We start from the raw sequence: 18,045 nt of genomic DNA, 5'->3' as shown, positions 1-18,045 counted from the left end.
AGAAAAAATTTCAAAAGGAAGAACATTTCCAGAATCATCAAGAATATGCATCACTGACCATATACCTCAATTCAACCAATTCCTGTAAAATAAAGATTTGTTTCTAAACAACACACAGAGAGTTCGAGTGGGGTGTTGTGGGGACTAAAATTGTGCTTAAATATTAATTTCCAGTAAAGTAACACTTGTTGATGAAAAGAAGAAACTTTAATAGGCAGTTTTTTAGAGTCAAAATCGCATTTAAGGAGGAAGCTAATACCTCCTAAATCCATAAAAAGTGAAACATAAGAGCACACAAAATATAATGAAGACATAAGAGGGGGAGGGAAAAAAGGAAACGAGAGTACAGATCTAAAGAAGCTGGTACTAGAGCTAAACACCCTTTCACACCGGGCCTACTTCCAGTTGCGTTGTGCGGCGTCATGACGACACCACGTGGAAGCAACCCAGTGCCGAGACGATGTAGCTCAATGCCACAACAGCGCGAGGAACGCAAACGATGAACTCAACCAGACGCCAAAAACTAAACATTTTAAATTTTTTCTGCGTCCTGTGCTCGACGCAGAAATTAAGTGGTTTCAGCACAAGTCAGAGCAATGCGACGGTACTCAACATGACTGGAAGCCACACCCTCACAATACAACGTTACCCGATGCCAATTTATGATTCCTGCTGGTGTTCCATTGTTCTCAAAGTATAAATCACGCAGGATTATTTTATACCGTGTACACAATGCAGTAAAACTACACGCTCAAAGAGCACAGAAAAAAATGCTGCTGACTGCAGCTGCTGCTGCTCCTCGCTCTTAAATTCTCTCACAAATATGTTTAAATAAAGTCCATAAAAGTCCTGTTCACAGACTGATTGTCAGAGACGGGACATGTCCACATCCAGTAAAAAGTCCGGACATCTCCAGTCCACTCACGGACGATTTGTTCGCGCGCACACATGAACAATTAAAAGAACGAACAACAACAAAAAACTGTCTGGCTGCTGCAGTTCCTCACTCTTCTCTCAAACTCTCATCATTCTGTTAAATAAAGGACGAAAAAGGACACAAGTCCTACTTACAGACTGACTGCCAGACAGGACATGTCCACATCAAGTATAACTCGACATCTCCACATTTACTCACGGACGGTTCGTTCGCGTGCATGTGTGCGCATCTCTCGGTCAAAGGAGGAAAAGATAAACTATAACAGAACTCAGAGCGCAGACCTGCAGCTCAGCACAAGAACAGATATAAACTAGAAGAGAAATCAGAGTGCACAGTCTGGCTGCAGCCAAACTGTGCACTCTGATTCCTCTGTGCAGAGAACCTGCAGGCTGCATCCTCACCTCCTCTGCCCCCTGCTGGGCGCACCTGATGCAGACATTCCTGCATCGTCATGACGCCACACGAAACAACTTGAAAAAGCTCTGGTGTGAAAGGGACTTAAGTATTAACAAAGCCCCTGAGATTTTCCAATTATTATAAAACTGAGGATTTCAGGTGAAATTCTAAAAACAAAACAACAATTCCAAAGTGTGGAACATTAACTCGTGCTCAATGGTGTCGAAGGCTTTCAAGAAATCTAAAACAAATGAACAACAACAAAAAAAACCCACACACAACAAAAAACCAATATCTTGGAGCAGATCTTTTGCATAGCTTATCAGAATTTTTTATAAACAGTGTATAGTATGAATAAGAACTTTACAGAACATCATAAACCTGATTACATCCAGGTATGAAAGGATAAGAAAAAAGTAGCATCTTCCTTACATTTTTCTCAAGTAATACGCAGGAATACAATTGTTTAAGTAGACTTGAGATAACATGAGTCAGTTTCATAAACTTATCTTTGTAAAAATAACATTTTAAAGAATGAGACTAACCATTACGAGTCAGTATTTTAAACAACTTAAAAGTGAAAAGTAAGTGTAGTCTGTTTTAACCAGACTAATCCAAAAGAACCCTGTTACCATTTATGTAGCCCACATGTCCTCTAAAGTAGACGTTCTTCCCTGCAGCCCGGGCTTGCTCCATCTTTGGCCAGGCTTCCGCTCGAGCCTCCTGGTCAGCTTTAGAGAAGTTTTGCTTGAAGAGAACACCCAGGTCTTTGCAGGTCTTACAGTTTTTGGTCATCCTCCAGAAAGCATCCCTGTGGTATCTTATGACTGCACAGTCACCTGACGATGTTTGCCCTCCTCTTTTCTTCCCAGTCCATGACCAGAGTCGACCACCATTTCCATTGTTGCAGCCCACTGTGGTGCTATCTTGGACAGGATACTGGTGACGATTTCACGTATGTTTTTGTCGTCTTTCTTTCAAACCTTAATTTTTTTTTTTTTTTTTTTTTAAGTTCCATCACCGCTTATACCACTTCAGCTCTGCCACTTTTTCCTCTCAGCCCTTTGTTATCCTTGGTGATACGTGGTATTTCTTTAATCTTGACCTTGCATTCTTTCATCTCACGTGCATTCATTTCCACAAGAGGTGGGCGATACCGGGAATTTTGGTATTGATCCGATACCAAGTAAATACAGGCCCAGTATCGCCGATATCGATACTTTTTCATATTTAAGCTTCATAGATCCAAAGGATCCAAAAGACCTAGGAGAGAATTTCACCAAACATTGTACGTGACAACAAAATACTTTATCACAATCAACATTTTTGTTTAAAAAATATCACTCAACACAATTTAAAACAAAAATCTCCTGAGGTAGAGAGCTGACAAACCACAATACAAGGGTGCGCTGCTCCGTGTTGTGTGACACAGCGCCACGCTTTGACATAAAGTAAACTTTAATGAATCTGCTTGCGCAGCAGTCAGTGCGTGCGGGAGAGAGAGAAAAAAAAAGCTTGAGTATCGATCTTTTTACATGAAGATCGTTCAATATCAATACCAGCGTTGGTATTGATATTAGGATCGATCCGCCCACCTCTAATTTCCACGAGTTGACAAACAGTCAACACCATGGCTGAGTTCTCTCTTAGCTGGTATCCGAAGTTCAATTTTTCTATGGTAGCAACCAGAGCCTCCTCTGGTATGGCTGAAGATTCCTGCACATTTTTCATTTTTAATGATGGAAATGAAGTCTTTGTGGGGCAGCAGAAGAGTTTCTCTTCATGTTTGTATTGACGTCCATCAGGGAGTAATAGTGGTCACACGTGCTTGATACCGGCACTGTTGCTAGCTTAGCATCAGTTTTCTTCATTACAAATACCGTATTACGGCGCGCACGAAGCAAAGGTGCTCCAGCAATACACTGTAAAGTCCTAGTTAGGCTAGATTACCTCAGTTTTAAAGCAAGGCACTTTTCCAGTATCAGTCGGGATAAATGTGTTACTTAGCTGAAGCCATCCGCCCTGTTCGCCATCCCAGCGGAAGTCCTCTATGCAGACAGATACCCAATCAGAATACATTTTACTGAAGCTTCCAATCAGTCAGCAGAATCTTCGAGTCACCTGTGATAATGTCAGCCAATGAGATGTGCGGGTGTGAGGTTACGTCATGTTTGTCTGCTTTGGAACGCCACTTCATTATTAATAGATAAAGTAGTTATGTTTAACCGCAGACTTCATTTAAAAGTTGTTTTTTTGTTAAATACACGAACTTTTCTGCCAGACAGACGACAAGTGAGTACACGTTTAAGTTTTGACGCCTTTATGTTTTAATTTATTCGTGTATATTTTACATATTACTTGGAAAGCTTGCGAATGTTCACCTTGTGGAGCAATAAAGACTTATTATAATGATAACTTATTTATGCTTCATTAATTTTATTTAAAATAATGCAACAAAAACACTTTTTTGATATATGTATACGTAAACAATCAAAACATTAAAAAAAAATCACAAAATAAATCATCTATCTGTCTGGTATATGTCAACAAGCACAGTCTCGTAGTTTTCTGAGTTGTTTTATTGTTTTTATTGCTTTTATTATTTCTAGTGTGCCTGTTTTACTGTAAAGCACTTTGGGAGGACATTGGCTGTGTTATATAAATAAAGCTGACATTGACGTTGACATTGAAAAAAAAATGATCAGCGATTTCACAATGTGGCTTCAAGAAAAAAAAAAGCCCACCTGGGCCGTAATTTTTTTTTTTTTTTTCCAGTTGAGAAAGAAAGAAAAAAAAAAAACAGATATATATTTCTGATTTTCCTTTTCTCCACTGGGTGGCGACAAAATACTATTTTTACTGATTGAACACAGCTTATTTGGATTATTGGAGAAAAACTGCTTCATTTAACGTTCACTTTTTTTCAGTGATAAATAATTTTTTGTTAAACTAATGCGTAATAGATTTTATAGGTTTGTCATCAATCTGATAAAAGTTCAACACAGCAGTTTACGTATTAATGTACTTAAAATCTGTATAATTACTTTTCAGATTAGAGGTCCATACTTTGTTGATGGGTCAGTAACAGTAGGTCCTGCCCTCTTATGATCCCAGTTGGTAGTTCCTGGTCCATCACTGGCTCGCATCCTGATCTTGTCTGATGTTTATGGGCTGCGTATATGATTGGTTTATAAAATGTCGCAGTCATTTCATTACATAGCTGTGCCCCGCAGCATGAGACTCAACTTTGACCTCTTGCATTTGGTGCCTCACGAGACACAACGTCAAATCGTACCTCTCCTCACTTCAAAAAGACAGAATCCCTCCAGTCAGATCTGTGCAGTCATCTCCCATCTTCGAGAGAAAATTGAAAACTCATGTCTTCAAGGAAAGCACCCCATTCTACCGTTTACAATATCTCTCCCATCTTAATTTAATCTCCCCTGCTGATGGCTTCCAGTCACACCTGATGCTACCCCTGATAATGCTTCTGTGCTCTGCAAAAACCTAGTGTCTTTGCTTCACACGGTCTTATCCAGTATGACGTTATTAGGGATATGTGTATTTTATTTAGCTTTGGGACTCTTTGGTTTTGAGCACTGTAGTGTCGCTTCTGATTGTAGACATCCGGCAGCTAAAAGGCATTTCTGTAATCATAAGAAACTCTCAAAGGAGTCTGATACACAAGCATGAAGTTTTTACATTTCTGTAAAGATTTCTCCTTGCTGTAATGCGTTCACATCCAAGCTAATTTGTCAGATAATCTCTGTGAACCACAGTCAATGTTCAGCACTTATTCTAATGATTCTTATGAGTAGAGATATCACTTCAGTGCTGCTGTGAGACAGATTTAAACTATTTTAGAATTTCTGGTTGTCCATTCTTGATTGCATCATATTTATACAACCAACTGCAGCGTGTCTTGTACAATGCTTCTTTCAAATTGTCTGCAGTGAAATATGGGGTACCTCAGGGTTCTGTGCTAGGTCTCCTTTCCTTTTCGCATTACATAGCACCTTTTGGATAGATACTATGGATGTACCATTCCTTGTTATGCTAATACAAATCTCTCTCACTCACACAAACACCACCGGTGATTCCGTAGGACAACCTAAGAATCCACTGTTTGCCCAAAATGGCAATAAAAATGACACTGCAAACATACTCGGTAATCATGGAAAAGATGTATCATCAGCTCAGCTCTTCAAATGCTGGTTTATATCAGTCATGGATCAGTCTAAAAAAAATTAGGTCCGGCCAGTTTGTTTATTGCAGATGTAACACAGTAAATAGTCTCTATACAAATTTAAAAATATCACCAGGAATTTTAGAAAATTGCAAGAACATGCTAATAACCACACTTTGCAGTATATGAGTTCATTTAGAGATCTAGAGATTCATACCCATCCATTTTCCTTTTCTGTATTTTTAAAATGTATTTTTGGAACATAAGAATGTCTGTCTCAGGTGTCAAAGGTGAGACAGTCCTCGGAGGCTTGATTGGTACCAGTGCTTTAATATGACAAAGGTAAAAAAAGTGAACTTGTCCCTTTGAAAGAGACAAATGAATCAATACAAAGCAAATCATAATCTTTTCAAAACATGTTGGGATATTTAAAAAGTACCCAAAAATATGAGTGTCCCTGGGATAACAAAAAATAAAAATGGGACACTTATTCTTTGTATGTAGTGTGAATGGAGTCAAAAATAAAGCAAAAATAATGTCTCATACTTTTTTTTAGCAAATGTTAACATTGTGTCCGTCTATTCCCTCCCAGAAACAGCACCACAGTGGCACTATGTGCCCGGTTTCCCCTTGAGGGATGCAGAGTGTTTTTGGGAACTCCTTTGTTTTTATGTTGCTGAGACTGATAAGAAGCAAATGAATGAGGGACTTTCACAGAATGAGAGGAAAAAGGAAAACGACAGAAGTCCTGAGGACGAGACACAAGGCAGGACAAAGGGGTGGCTGGAGAAACGAGTTTTGCTCTTCTAAAATAACCTTGTTTTGGGAGAATGCAGTAAGTGGGCTTTTGTTCACACAGCATTTGGAGCCAGTTTATGTCCAGTTTCTGACACGCTGTGACTGGGTTATGTGCCTAAATCAAATGATACAACAGTTCGCTGACTGAATTATGACTTCTGATTACAATAATCAAAATTACAAAATAGAAAATCAAAGAAAAACATTTAAAACAAAAATTTCTAATGACCTCTCATTGCTCATTAACAGTGCCTTTATGGCTCACCAGGCGGGTTGCGGCCCACACTTTTGGAACTACTGTACTCAGTCATCAAAGTCCTTGTTCAGACATCTTACGCTGCTTACACCATTTGCATAAACAGTCACTGACAGAGTATCTAATAGAGTCTTTAGAATAACAAAGTTGACATTTTTGCATGTTGTGCACGTACACCTGCAGCCAATATAATAGGTTCTTTTCCGAGTTGGGTTGGGCTACTGGGGATGCAGGTGGAAAAGAGGAATTCCAGCAATTATTGTGCCTCACTCTGAAGTGGCAGATCCAACAGGATGTTTGGGAAAAGGAAAATGGTTACTTTGCTGTGTTGCTGCCTGCCAGGGCAACCTGTCACACCCTGATCCACTTCTTTAAAGGGGTCGTATTATAGCTTTTCACTAAGATAATATAGGTCACCAAATGTTTTAAAAGATATTAGATTTTGGGGCAATAAATAAATAATTAAAGTAAAATAATAAAATACCCCGCAGCATCCTTAAAGGACAAATTCACTTTTTAGTAAATCCTCTGATTCCTCACTTTTGACAGTTGTATAATATGAGAGAAATTGCATTTAATAATAATAATACTCTTTAAAATAACTCAAGTTCTGTAAGAGTGGCCTCCCATTGCTGAGGTGTAGCCCAAATTTCCATCCTGATTTCAAAATAGAGGAAATTCTGCCCATTCAAAAAAATTGCATTATGTACAACTTGTGCTTATAATTGTAAGCGAATATTGCTGAATACACCAAGTAGGTACTATAGTGCATCCGTAAAGTTTTCACAGCACTTCACCTTTTCCACATTTTATGTTACAGCCTTATTCCAAAATGGAATAAATTAATTTTTTCCCTCAAAATTCTACTCACAACACCCTATAGTGACAACGTGAAAAAGGTTTTTATTGAAATTTTTGCAAATGTATTAAAAATAAAAAAAGGACTAAGAAATCACATGTACATAAATATTCACACCCTTTGTTCAATACTTTGTTGATGCACCTTTGGCAGCAATTACAGCCTCAAGTCTTCCTGTATATGATGCCACAAGCTTGGTGCACCTATCTTTGGGCAGTTTTGCCCATTCCTCTTTGCAGCACCTCTCACGCTCCATCAGGTTGGATGGGGAGCGTCAGTGCACAACTATTTTCAGATCTCTCCTGAGATGTTCAATCACATTCAGGTCTAGCCTCTGGCTGGGCCACTCAAGGACATTCACAGAGTTGTCTTGTTCTGAAGTCACTCCTTTGATATCTTGGCTGCCTGTTTAGGGTCGTTGCCGTGCTGAAAAATGAACTGTTGCCCCAGTCTGAGGTCAAGAGCGCTCTGGAGCAGGTTTTCATCCAGGATGTCTTTGTACATTGCAGAAAGGAGTGGAAAAAAGTGGAAAAAACAAATTTTGCACAATACGGTCCCTTCAACATCTACCAAAAAGTGTTCTGTTAGTTTGGGTTGTCCATTATTATATTAAGATCATATGACTGAAGGTTTCCCCTGATCACATCATGAAATGTAAATTGATCATTTTTTGTCTTTTTCTTGCAACTTCTTTGTCTTTTATGTGGATTCCTACACACACGCGTGAACGCGCGCTCGCCAACCAGCATCAAGTTTCGTTTCTTGTCTTTGCAGTAGCTGCTCAGACTACAGCTGCAGCTCACATGCGTGAACTAAAATGACCTGTCTCAAAGTACACCTGCGGAATAACCCTGTCAAGTCCACCGAGACGCCGTCCTTCCTCCTCAGGACACACGGTGAGGATTTCTTTGCTTCCTCTGCTGAGGAAAATGGTCTGCAGTTCAAACTATGTTGTTTTATTGAGCACTTTCTGTCAGGTTTGTAGTAGTTTATTATTACATGTTTGACATGCATCTATATCACCCAGAGAGAGATGTTGTTACTGTCTGAACGACTGCGGCACACATTCGATACTCTGTTATATCGAGCCATAGAAGTATATTATTTGCAGCAAGGACTGTTGTGGTAACAAGGCAGCTGTTCCTTGTCTGGTGACACTCTGAATGATTTATGAAGGGTATTAGTGAGACAAGCGGCGGGTGCACCTGCCCCATTAAAGACTTATCTATGATCCAGTATTTATCTGCCCACACTAATGAATATGAATAGGGTATTACAGGGGTGCGGCTACAGGTTTGAAGGTGGATTCTGTGTTTGATTTAATCGGATTGGGTGGGTGGGTGGTGGTAGGGGGAGGTTTCTGACAGACACAGAGTTTAAAGGCTTTTTGAAGGATTGCTTTCCTTTGTTGTGTCGTAAAACATCAAAGGAAAGTGGATTTTATTATGATATGTTTACATTTAGAATAAAGTGATCATTGGAAGAAATTTTTGACTAACAATTTAAATGACGAGAGAGCAAGAGGTTGTGAAAACAGTGTGTTGATGTGTCCTTTTGAAGTTCTGTGTAAAACTCCTCTTCATTACACAAGAAATAAGTACTTCAAACAACACCAGACCTTATGGGAGTAAACAAGAATGGGTAAAGTATTAGGTTTTGAGTGCTTCTGTTGTTTAAATACACAAAGCCGATTGCCTCTTCAAAAGGCATGGAAGATTCTAGAGATCGATGGAATAAAAATCTTCTGAATAACTAATTGGCATATAGTGTTGTTAATTGGGGATAATTTTACTCATTCCTTTTTTGGGGGGAGGGGAGGAGACTTTATTGTTCTGACTACAAAATACTGTTAATATACAGCTAAAGTAGTGTCAGTGTGTGCCGACATTTAGGGCCCGTCACACTTAGCACAAATGGGCATGAATCAGGCTGAATGGGAAATAAAACCAAACATCGAGGCACAGTTGGTAGGGACAGATATTCCGACAGCCGTGTACGAATGCCAGTTGAAACTTAGAATGTGGGTGGAACCCGCCTCTACTGAATCATGCACAGTCTGTGTGCATGCCACGAATGCAGTCAAAATATAGTCTAAACACAGTATGAACACTTATGCCCTCATCACACATATGCCGCAATCAAACCGAAAGCACCGTGTGCCGCTGCGCCTCTCTGTGGTCTCATGCGCAGTAATGCGTTATAGTGCACGTTAGGCACGGAGCTGAATGGATCTCACCGCTGTAATGTACACATTATTACCCGACACCATCTAAACTCTGTAGGAGGTGTTCACTTGGAACTGTATCACCAGGCCATGACAAAATTATTAAACATGAAACTCACCTCCAGCATGGAACCAGGACAGCGCAGAGCGCAGAGGATCCAAACCCAACCTGGTCTTACGGCAAGTCGTGATTCAGCAGCACGAAATATACATTAATCTATTGGTTTGTGATATTGTGACGAAAAGTGCCTCATTTTCGTCATGGCAGCACAAATTCATTCTGCTTCATTCCGTGATGGCTGCACGAAATTAAAAGTGAAGCGGGGGGTCAGGGGTGGTTATGGTTAGGGTTGGGGGAAGGAGTAAGGTTAGGTTATGGTTAAGGTTAGGGTTGGGGGTAGGAGTAGGGTTAGTAATAGTGAGTTTTAAAAAAACCTCTTCATGAAAATTTGACTAATTTTGTGACGGGAGCGTGAAAAAAAAATCGTGAGACTGGACTGTCCAAACCACAGCCTGTAGTGAAAAGCCTCTCACCTGGCTGCTGTGTGGTGTAAATAACCATACAAAAATTAAATCCCATTTGATAATCCAACCGACATCATGATGCAGACTTGTGTTGTGCTCCTGAAGAAAGCAAAAAAGAAAAAAACTAATTAAAGTTCACTGGAAAGTGTGTGTCTGACGCATGGTGTGACTGCTTCAAACTTTCAGCAAAAGTGTCCAGTGGCACGCACGCACATGTGCCGTGCACACTCGCACGCTGTGCACTTGCGCGCACACGCTGGAATTGTCACTCAGCTCTGTGCGTGTGTGTTCATAATGGCTCCATAAGCCACTAAGCGTGCACGCGGATGCACGCATGCCACTGGACAGCTTTGCTGAAAGTTTGCTGGCAGTGGAACAAGCAGTCACCCCATGAGTTCAGATGCAATTTGGACACATATGGCGTGAGTCCGGTCCATACTTTGGTTGTACTCTGGTGTCCAGTACAGGCAGGAACTGTGCAAAGGGAGGAACACAGTGCTCCCTCCCACTCCGGTCCCATGTTTGCCATCCAGATGTTTGGACATCGGGCAGTCTTCAGCGCCTTTTATGGCCATCTGACAGCAGTCTTTGTCATCAACCTGTTGTCCAAATACTCTTTGGATGCCATCGTGCAGGTGTGGACGAGATCATCTGGATGCATTCTGACACTGCTGACCACGCCTCTTTCCCTCCCGAGTGCATCTGATTAAGGAAATTTTTGGGGTGTCGGCCTGGTTCCTGCACATTCTTGCTATGTGTGGCGGGGCATTAGACTGCTGTCAGATTGCAGTAAGAATAAGAAGAATGCACATTGACTGCCGTATGAGTGTGGTTCAAGTGCTACTCAAGGTCTGGGTGGAAGGCAAGAAAGGGGAGGGGAGTGGCAGAGTGAGCTGTGGTGCACGACTGTGCTCTACTGTTTGGAGTACACTCAGAATGCTATCGGAGGTTTTTGATTGCACCTCGACTTTGCATGAATGGAGGAAGAATTTTCATTCGGCTGGCATTTGGGCTCATTGGGCTTCTAGTGTGATGGGGTATCACCACTCAGTAGTGCCATATACAACCCCTGGCAAAAATTATGGAATCACCGGCCTCAGAGGATGTTCATTCAGTTGTTTAATTTTGTAGAAAAAAAGCAGATCACAGACATGACACAAAACTAAAGTCATTTCAAATGGCAACTTTCTGGCTTTAAGAAACACTATAAGAAATCAAGAAAAAAAGATTGTGGCAGTCAGTAACGGTTACTTTTTTAGACCAAGCAGAGGAAAAAAATATGGAATCACTCAATTCTGAGGAAATAATTATGGAATCACCCTGTAAATTTTCATCCCCCAAATTAACACCTGCATCAAATCAGATCTGTTCATTGACATTGACCCTATGCCATGACATTGACCCTATGCCATGACATTGACCCTATGCCATGACATTGACCCTATGTGTCTTTTTGCAAGGAATGTTTTTGCAGTTTTTGCTCTATGGCAAGATGCATTATCATCTTGAAAAATGATTTCATCATCCCCAAACATCCTTTCAATTGTCCAAAATATCAACATAAACTTGTGCATTTATTGATGATGTAATGACAGCCATCTCCCCAGTGCCTTTACCTGACATGCAGCCCCATATCATCAATGACTGTGGAAATTTACATGTTCTCTTCAGGCAGTCATCTTTATAAATCTCATTGGAAAGGCACCAAACAAAAGTTCCAGCATCATCACCTTGCCCAATGCAGATTCGAGATTCATCACTGAATATGACTTTCATCCAGTCATCCACAGTCCACAATTGCTTTTCCTTAGCCCATTGTAACCTTGTTTTTTTCTGTTTAGGTATTAATGATGCCTTTCGTTTAGCTTTTCTGTATGTAAATCCCATTTCCTTTAGGCGGTTTCTTACAGTTCGGTCACAGACGTTGACTCCAGTTTCCTCCCATTCGTTCCTCATTTGTTTTGTTGTACATTTTTCGATTTTTGAGACATATTGCTTTAAGTTTTCTGTCTTGACGCTTTGATGTCTTCCTTGGTCTACCAGTATGTTTGCCTTTAACAACCTTCCCATGTTGTGTGTATTTGGTCCAGAGTTTAGACACAGCTGACTGTGAACAACCAACATCTTTTGCAACATTGCGTGATGATTTACCCTCTTTTAAGAGTTTGATAATCCTCTCCTTTGTTTCAATTGACATCTCTCGTGTTGGAGCCATGATTCATGTCAGTCCACTTGGTGCAACAGCTCTCCAAGGTGTGTTCACTCCTTTTTAGATGCAGACTAATGAGCAGATCTGATATGATGCAGGTGTTAGTTTTGGGGATGAAAATTTACAGGGTGATTCCATAATTTTTTCCTCAGAATTGAGTGATTCCATATTTTTTTCCTCTGCTTGGTCTAAAAAAGTAACCGTTACTGACTGCCACAATCTTTTTTTCTTGATTTCTTATAGTGTTTCTTAAAGCCAGAAAGTTGCCATTTGAAATGACTTTAGTTTTGTGTCATGTCTGTGATCTTCTTTTTTTCTACAAAATTAAACAACTGAATGAACATCCTCCGAGTCTGGTGATTCCATAATTTTTGCCAGGGGTTGTAGAAGAACTGGTTGTGGGGATTGAAAAAGTTCTGTCATCTTTAGACTCCGTTGCAGTAAAAGGCTATTTATTTTCTGAAGCGGGATCTATTAATCCTGTTTCCGTACCCACAAATTAGTCTGCTTGCTGCCTTTTTCTTTAAATGTTACTGCTTCAGTTACTCCAAAAGCATTTTATCACAAAAATACAATTGAGTCAGTGTTTGGATTTTTTTTTTCTTTTTCTGTTAGTGCCTGTTAGTATTTTCTCTTCTTATTTAATTTCCTCTGTGCCTCTCGACCCCTCTACCTCATTTTAGAACATCCAGTTTGCCAGTGATTGTGCGGAATTGTTGGAAATTCTTTGCTATTAAGAGTAAAGTGCACAGAACATTTCTCAGTATTAAATATTAAACATGATTCAAGCCCTTTTTGAAATGTATGGTCTTCCCACCTATTAAATTTTCTGGAGTTCCCTATTAAAGCCATTGAATAATGCCCTACTGTTCTGCCTGTCAAAGTATTGGTGCTGTTTATAGGGTGTTTCCCTGCATAATTTCAGAGGACACCATAAATTTTATCTACTCCCTGAGCAGATAGAGCAGATAAAGCAGCACTTCTTTTTTTTTGGCAGCTAATGTGGAAGATATGGAGCAGTAAGTTTTATAGATTCAACTATTAAAAGAAATTTAAGATAGGACAAATTCTAGATGTCTCAGCAGACCCGCCTTTTATGCTTCTTTAGATTAAATGTAATTAATTGGCCCTAGCTTCAAATGAAAATTTAAAACCTATAAGAGAACACCACATTTCAGCTTTTCAAAATACACCCTCTACTCCTATGAAAAGTTCCATAGATTCAATTAAAGTTACACTCTCCTTTCTCTTTATAATGGCTACTTTATGGTGCATGCACATGTTGGTGGTGTGCATTAGAACACAATGAAAAGGGCCGACACTAACTGGCTGAGAGCGGTGCACGTAGCAGCAAAATGGTGTGTGCAGTGAAAAGCAGCTGTAAGGGCAAGTGGGATTTTGAGTCATTTTAAGAGATGGACCGCAAAGTCAGTTATTCCTTTACTGCAGATGCACGCAATTATTATTATTTATTCAGTAAAGCAGGAATGACTTGAGTGACTTTGGGAATTTGGGAATTTTCCACTGAGTTTGAAGGTTTGTGTCGAAATCATACATATAATGTTATGTCATAATATAAATTATGTGTGGTTTAGTTTCACTTTACAAAAGAGATCAACCGTACAATCAATGTTGTATATGTACTATAGGCTGATATACTGTAGGCCTATGGTATAATAGAAGAAGGCAGCCAGAAATATTACTTTACCCATCAGATCTTTATGACATCATAATGCAAGCATGCCAAAGCCACTGATCTCCTAAAGTTATAGTTCCCCACAGTGTATGGCTTGTACAGTAAAAATGCAGATGTGTTAAGGTCTTGTAATGATATAGTGGGGGGTTTAATTTTTTTACATTTGGAAGGGATTGGACAACTGTCAAGGTCAACAAAAACATGGTGGAAAAACATTAAAAAAAAAACAATAGTGCGAGAGAGACACTAAGTAGGTACTACAGTGCATCCAGAAAGTATTCACAGCACTTCACTTTTTCCACATTTTGTGTTACAGCCTTATTCCAAAATGGAATAAATTGATTTTTTCCCTCAGATTTTACTCATAACACCCCATAATGACAATGTGAAAAAGGTTTTTATTGAAATTTTTGCAAATTTATTAAAATAAAAAAGAACTAAGAAATCACATGTACATAAATATTCACACCCTTTGTTCAATACTTTGTTGATGCACCTTTGGCAGCAATTACAGCCTCAAGTCTTCTTGTATATGATGCCACAAGCTTGGTGCACCTATCTTTGGGCATACGAGGTCTATTAGAAAAGTATCCGACCTTATTATTTTTTTTCAAAAACCATATGGATTTGAATCACGTGTGATTGCGTCAGACAAGCTTGAACCCTCGTGCGCATGCGTGAGTTTTTCCACGCCTGTCGGTTGCGTTATTCGCCTGTGAGCAGGCTTTGAGTGAGGAGTGGTCCACCCCCTCTGCGGATTTTCACTGTCAGGAAATGGCGGAATGATTTGGGCTTTTTTTCCCATCAGAATGTTTTCAGAAACTGTTAGAGACTGGCAGCTGGAAACCATTAGAAAAATTTATCTGGCTTTCGGTGAAAATGTTACGGGCTTGGTAGAGAATAAGGAGTGTTACTGTCACTTTAAGGACGGCCCCCAGCGGCTGTCGGGTGTGCCGCGCTCCGAAGCCGCCATCGACAGGCTGAACGACCATTTCATTTCTAAACGGATGGCTGTCTGGATCCATGACCATCGTGTGCCATTTCTCTGGTTATCACAAGAGCTGGACATCAACCATTTTCTGGCAGATTTCACTTTTAACAAGAGATTTTGTCATGGAAAGCCGAGCGGAGGCTTCGCGTGTCACGATGGATTCGCTACTGGAGCGAGACAAAACCACCTCTGTTTTGGTCTCACAGGACAGCTTTGAGATGGCGTTCAGACAGGTGGTTTTTCCATCGAGTGATTATCCGAGAAATTGTAGATGTGCCTGGACATGCCAGAACATGTCCCGTGAGGCTTCATCACGGCGTTGCTGTGCGCCATGCGGCACCGCTGCGACGTGCGGAATTCCTCCGCACGTCTGTCTCAATGTGCTGAAAACGTGCTGATGTCCACGTCTTTTCACAATTCCTGTGCTAGTCAGATGACGTCCCGGATAAAACACAGCGTCCAGTTTGGAAATGAACGGCACATTCCACTGTTACAGGAGTTTGTGTCATGGAAAGAGGAGCGGAGGCTTCACGCGTCGCGGCGGTGCCGCATGGTGCACAGCAACGCCATGATGAAGCTTCACGGGACATGTTCTGGCATGTCCAGGCACATCCACAATTTCTCGGATAATCACTCGATGGAAAAGCCACCGACAGCTGTCTGAACGCCATCTCAAAGTCGTCCTGTGAGACCAAAACGGAGGTGGTTTTGTGTTGCTTGATCAGCGAATCGGTCATGACGTGCGAAGCCTTCGCTCGACTTTCCATGACAAAATCTCTTGTTAAAAGTGAAATCTGCCGGAAAATGGTTGATGTCCAGTTCTTGTGATAACCAGAGAAAGTGCACACGACGGTCCCGGCTCCACAGAGCCATCCGTTTAGAAATGAAATGGTCGTTCAGCCTGTCGATGGCGGCTTCGGAGCGCGGCACACCCGACAGCCGCTGGGGGCCGTCCTTAATAAGGTCGGATACTTTTCTAATAGACCTCGTATTTATACTGATGAACAAAATATATGTGCTTGATTGGCGTAAGTGGTGTCATGATGACGTTATAAAAGGAAGTCGTATTTGTTCATATTATGTTTGCATTAGCCCCCTCATGCCTTTCATTCTGCCTATGTAATATCCCATAGATGTCTGCAACCTACCCGCCTTCACCTGTTTGCCATTAAAGATGGCAACCATGCGGAGAAATTACGCAACCAAATATGGGATGAAATTACTCAACAGATTGGGAATGTAAAACCAGAATAAAACAATGAATGGAACATTTGGTGGATACTAAAAGGTTAAACAATAAATACGGCATGTTGTAAGCTGCACTGTACTATAGCTATGCTACACTACAAGCTTGGCTTGTGGGCCACATCTAGCCCCCCAGGCCAGTGCTTTGAGACCACTGCAGTCAGTGTAACCAGTTGAAGATAAAGCCCAGAGCAAGCTGAGGTGGGTTTGGTGTGTCTCAGCTGCCCTGCAAGATTTTTTTTTTTTTTTTAATTTGGTATTCTGGTTGCACACTGCAGAAGGGCTTTACCTCTTTGTCAACCTCACTTCTGAGAAAACATTAAAGAGCATTCATCTCATTCCTGAATAGTGTCTTTGTGTGGTAAACTGCAAGGACGTGTCAGGTTGGCGATGTCCCTCAGTATTATCAGCACTCTAACAGTCTCAGTGGTACATGACAGCGCAGCATCATGTTGATTGACAGCCTCATTGACAGGGACACTGGTACAGCGATATGATGCTCAAGGCAACATGTAAAACTTTTTCTTGTCTGGCACAACAGAGCTACTTTTAGACTGATTGGACACAAGAACTGAATTTAAAATTCATGAATTATGTTTCCATGTATGGAGAATTAGTAACAGATTAGATTTCAGGTTCATCCGTCTAGTTTCAGTCATAAAATATAAGTAGTTACAATATGCGTCTGAAACATGAGTTATGTTTTTAACCTGCATGTTGCTTGAAAAATTAAGGATGTTCAAATGGGAGAGTGAAAATGTAACATAAAAAAAAAAGATAATTGAATTCAGCAATTACTTGGTTTTCAAAATAGTACTGTGCATATTTTTTGGGACTCCAGTCTTTTGGACATTACAAACTGAAATTGTTCAGCATCCATGCCTTACATGTTTTACACTAATTCTTGAACATTATTTCTTTGTAATTCAGTGACACTATAGGACATGGTTCTATTTGTCCTTGACATTTGATCAGTTGTTTCCAAAATCAAACCAATTTATTGTTGACTATAAGACAAATCCATCCACTGTGTTTAATCTGTATGGGCCCCAAACTGTTTGAGGTAAACAGCTGAGCTTGAGTTTGACCTTTCATGTTCATGCAACATCAAAGGTCACGTGAGTAAGAGCAAGTCGATATGGAACTTCATATTGATGTTTCCTGCTAACCATAGGCGTATCTTCAACCAAGTCCTTGAAGTAACCATTCTTAGTTTGACCATTCAAGGTCAAAGGTCATGTGACCAAGAGAAATGTGATGTATGGCTTCATATTGGTGTTTAATAGTATTTTTCACCCATTCTCTTGGCTTATGACCTTAACTGATTGAACTGGTTTACCTTAAAATTAAATCAGTTTGTCCTTGACTGACTCGCAAGCATTCCACCAAGTTTTATCCAAGTCAGATCAAACTTCTTTATTGTTCACATGGGTGTAATGAAGTGAAATAATCGAGAAGATGAACACATTATGTTGTGGTAATGACTGAAAACAGACGTGCATTCTGTTAAGTAATTATTTTTTGGCTTTCTTTTGCATTTTGTTTCTTTTTAAAGGTTTGTACCTTTTTAAAGTATTTTGCTGAAACTAACATACTAATCAAATCAGTCTGTTCTTGTGCTCCCTGACAGTTTTGTTTAGTGCAGAATGCAGCGATGTTTTCTCAGAAAACCAGTACCAGTTCACATTAGATGCATGTGATGTACTTTCTAGCAGGCGGTGTT

This window comes from Thalassophryne amazonica, chromosome 17 (assembly GCF_902500255.1).
Source record: "Thalassophryne amazonica chromosome 17, fThaAma1.1, whole genome shotgun sequence".
NCBI classification, from domain to species: domain Eukaryota; kingdom Metazoa; phylum Chordata; class Actinopteri; order Batrachoidiformes; family Batrachoididae; genus Thalassophryne; species Thalassophryne amazonica.
Note: the sequence above shows the minus strand (reverse complement) of the source record.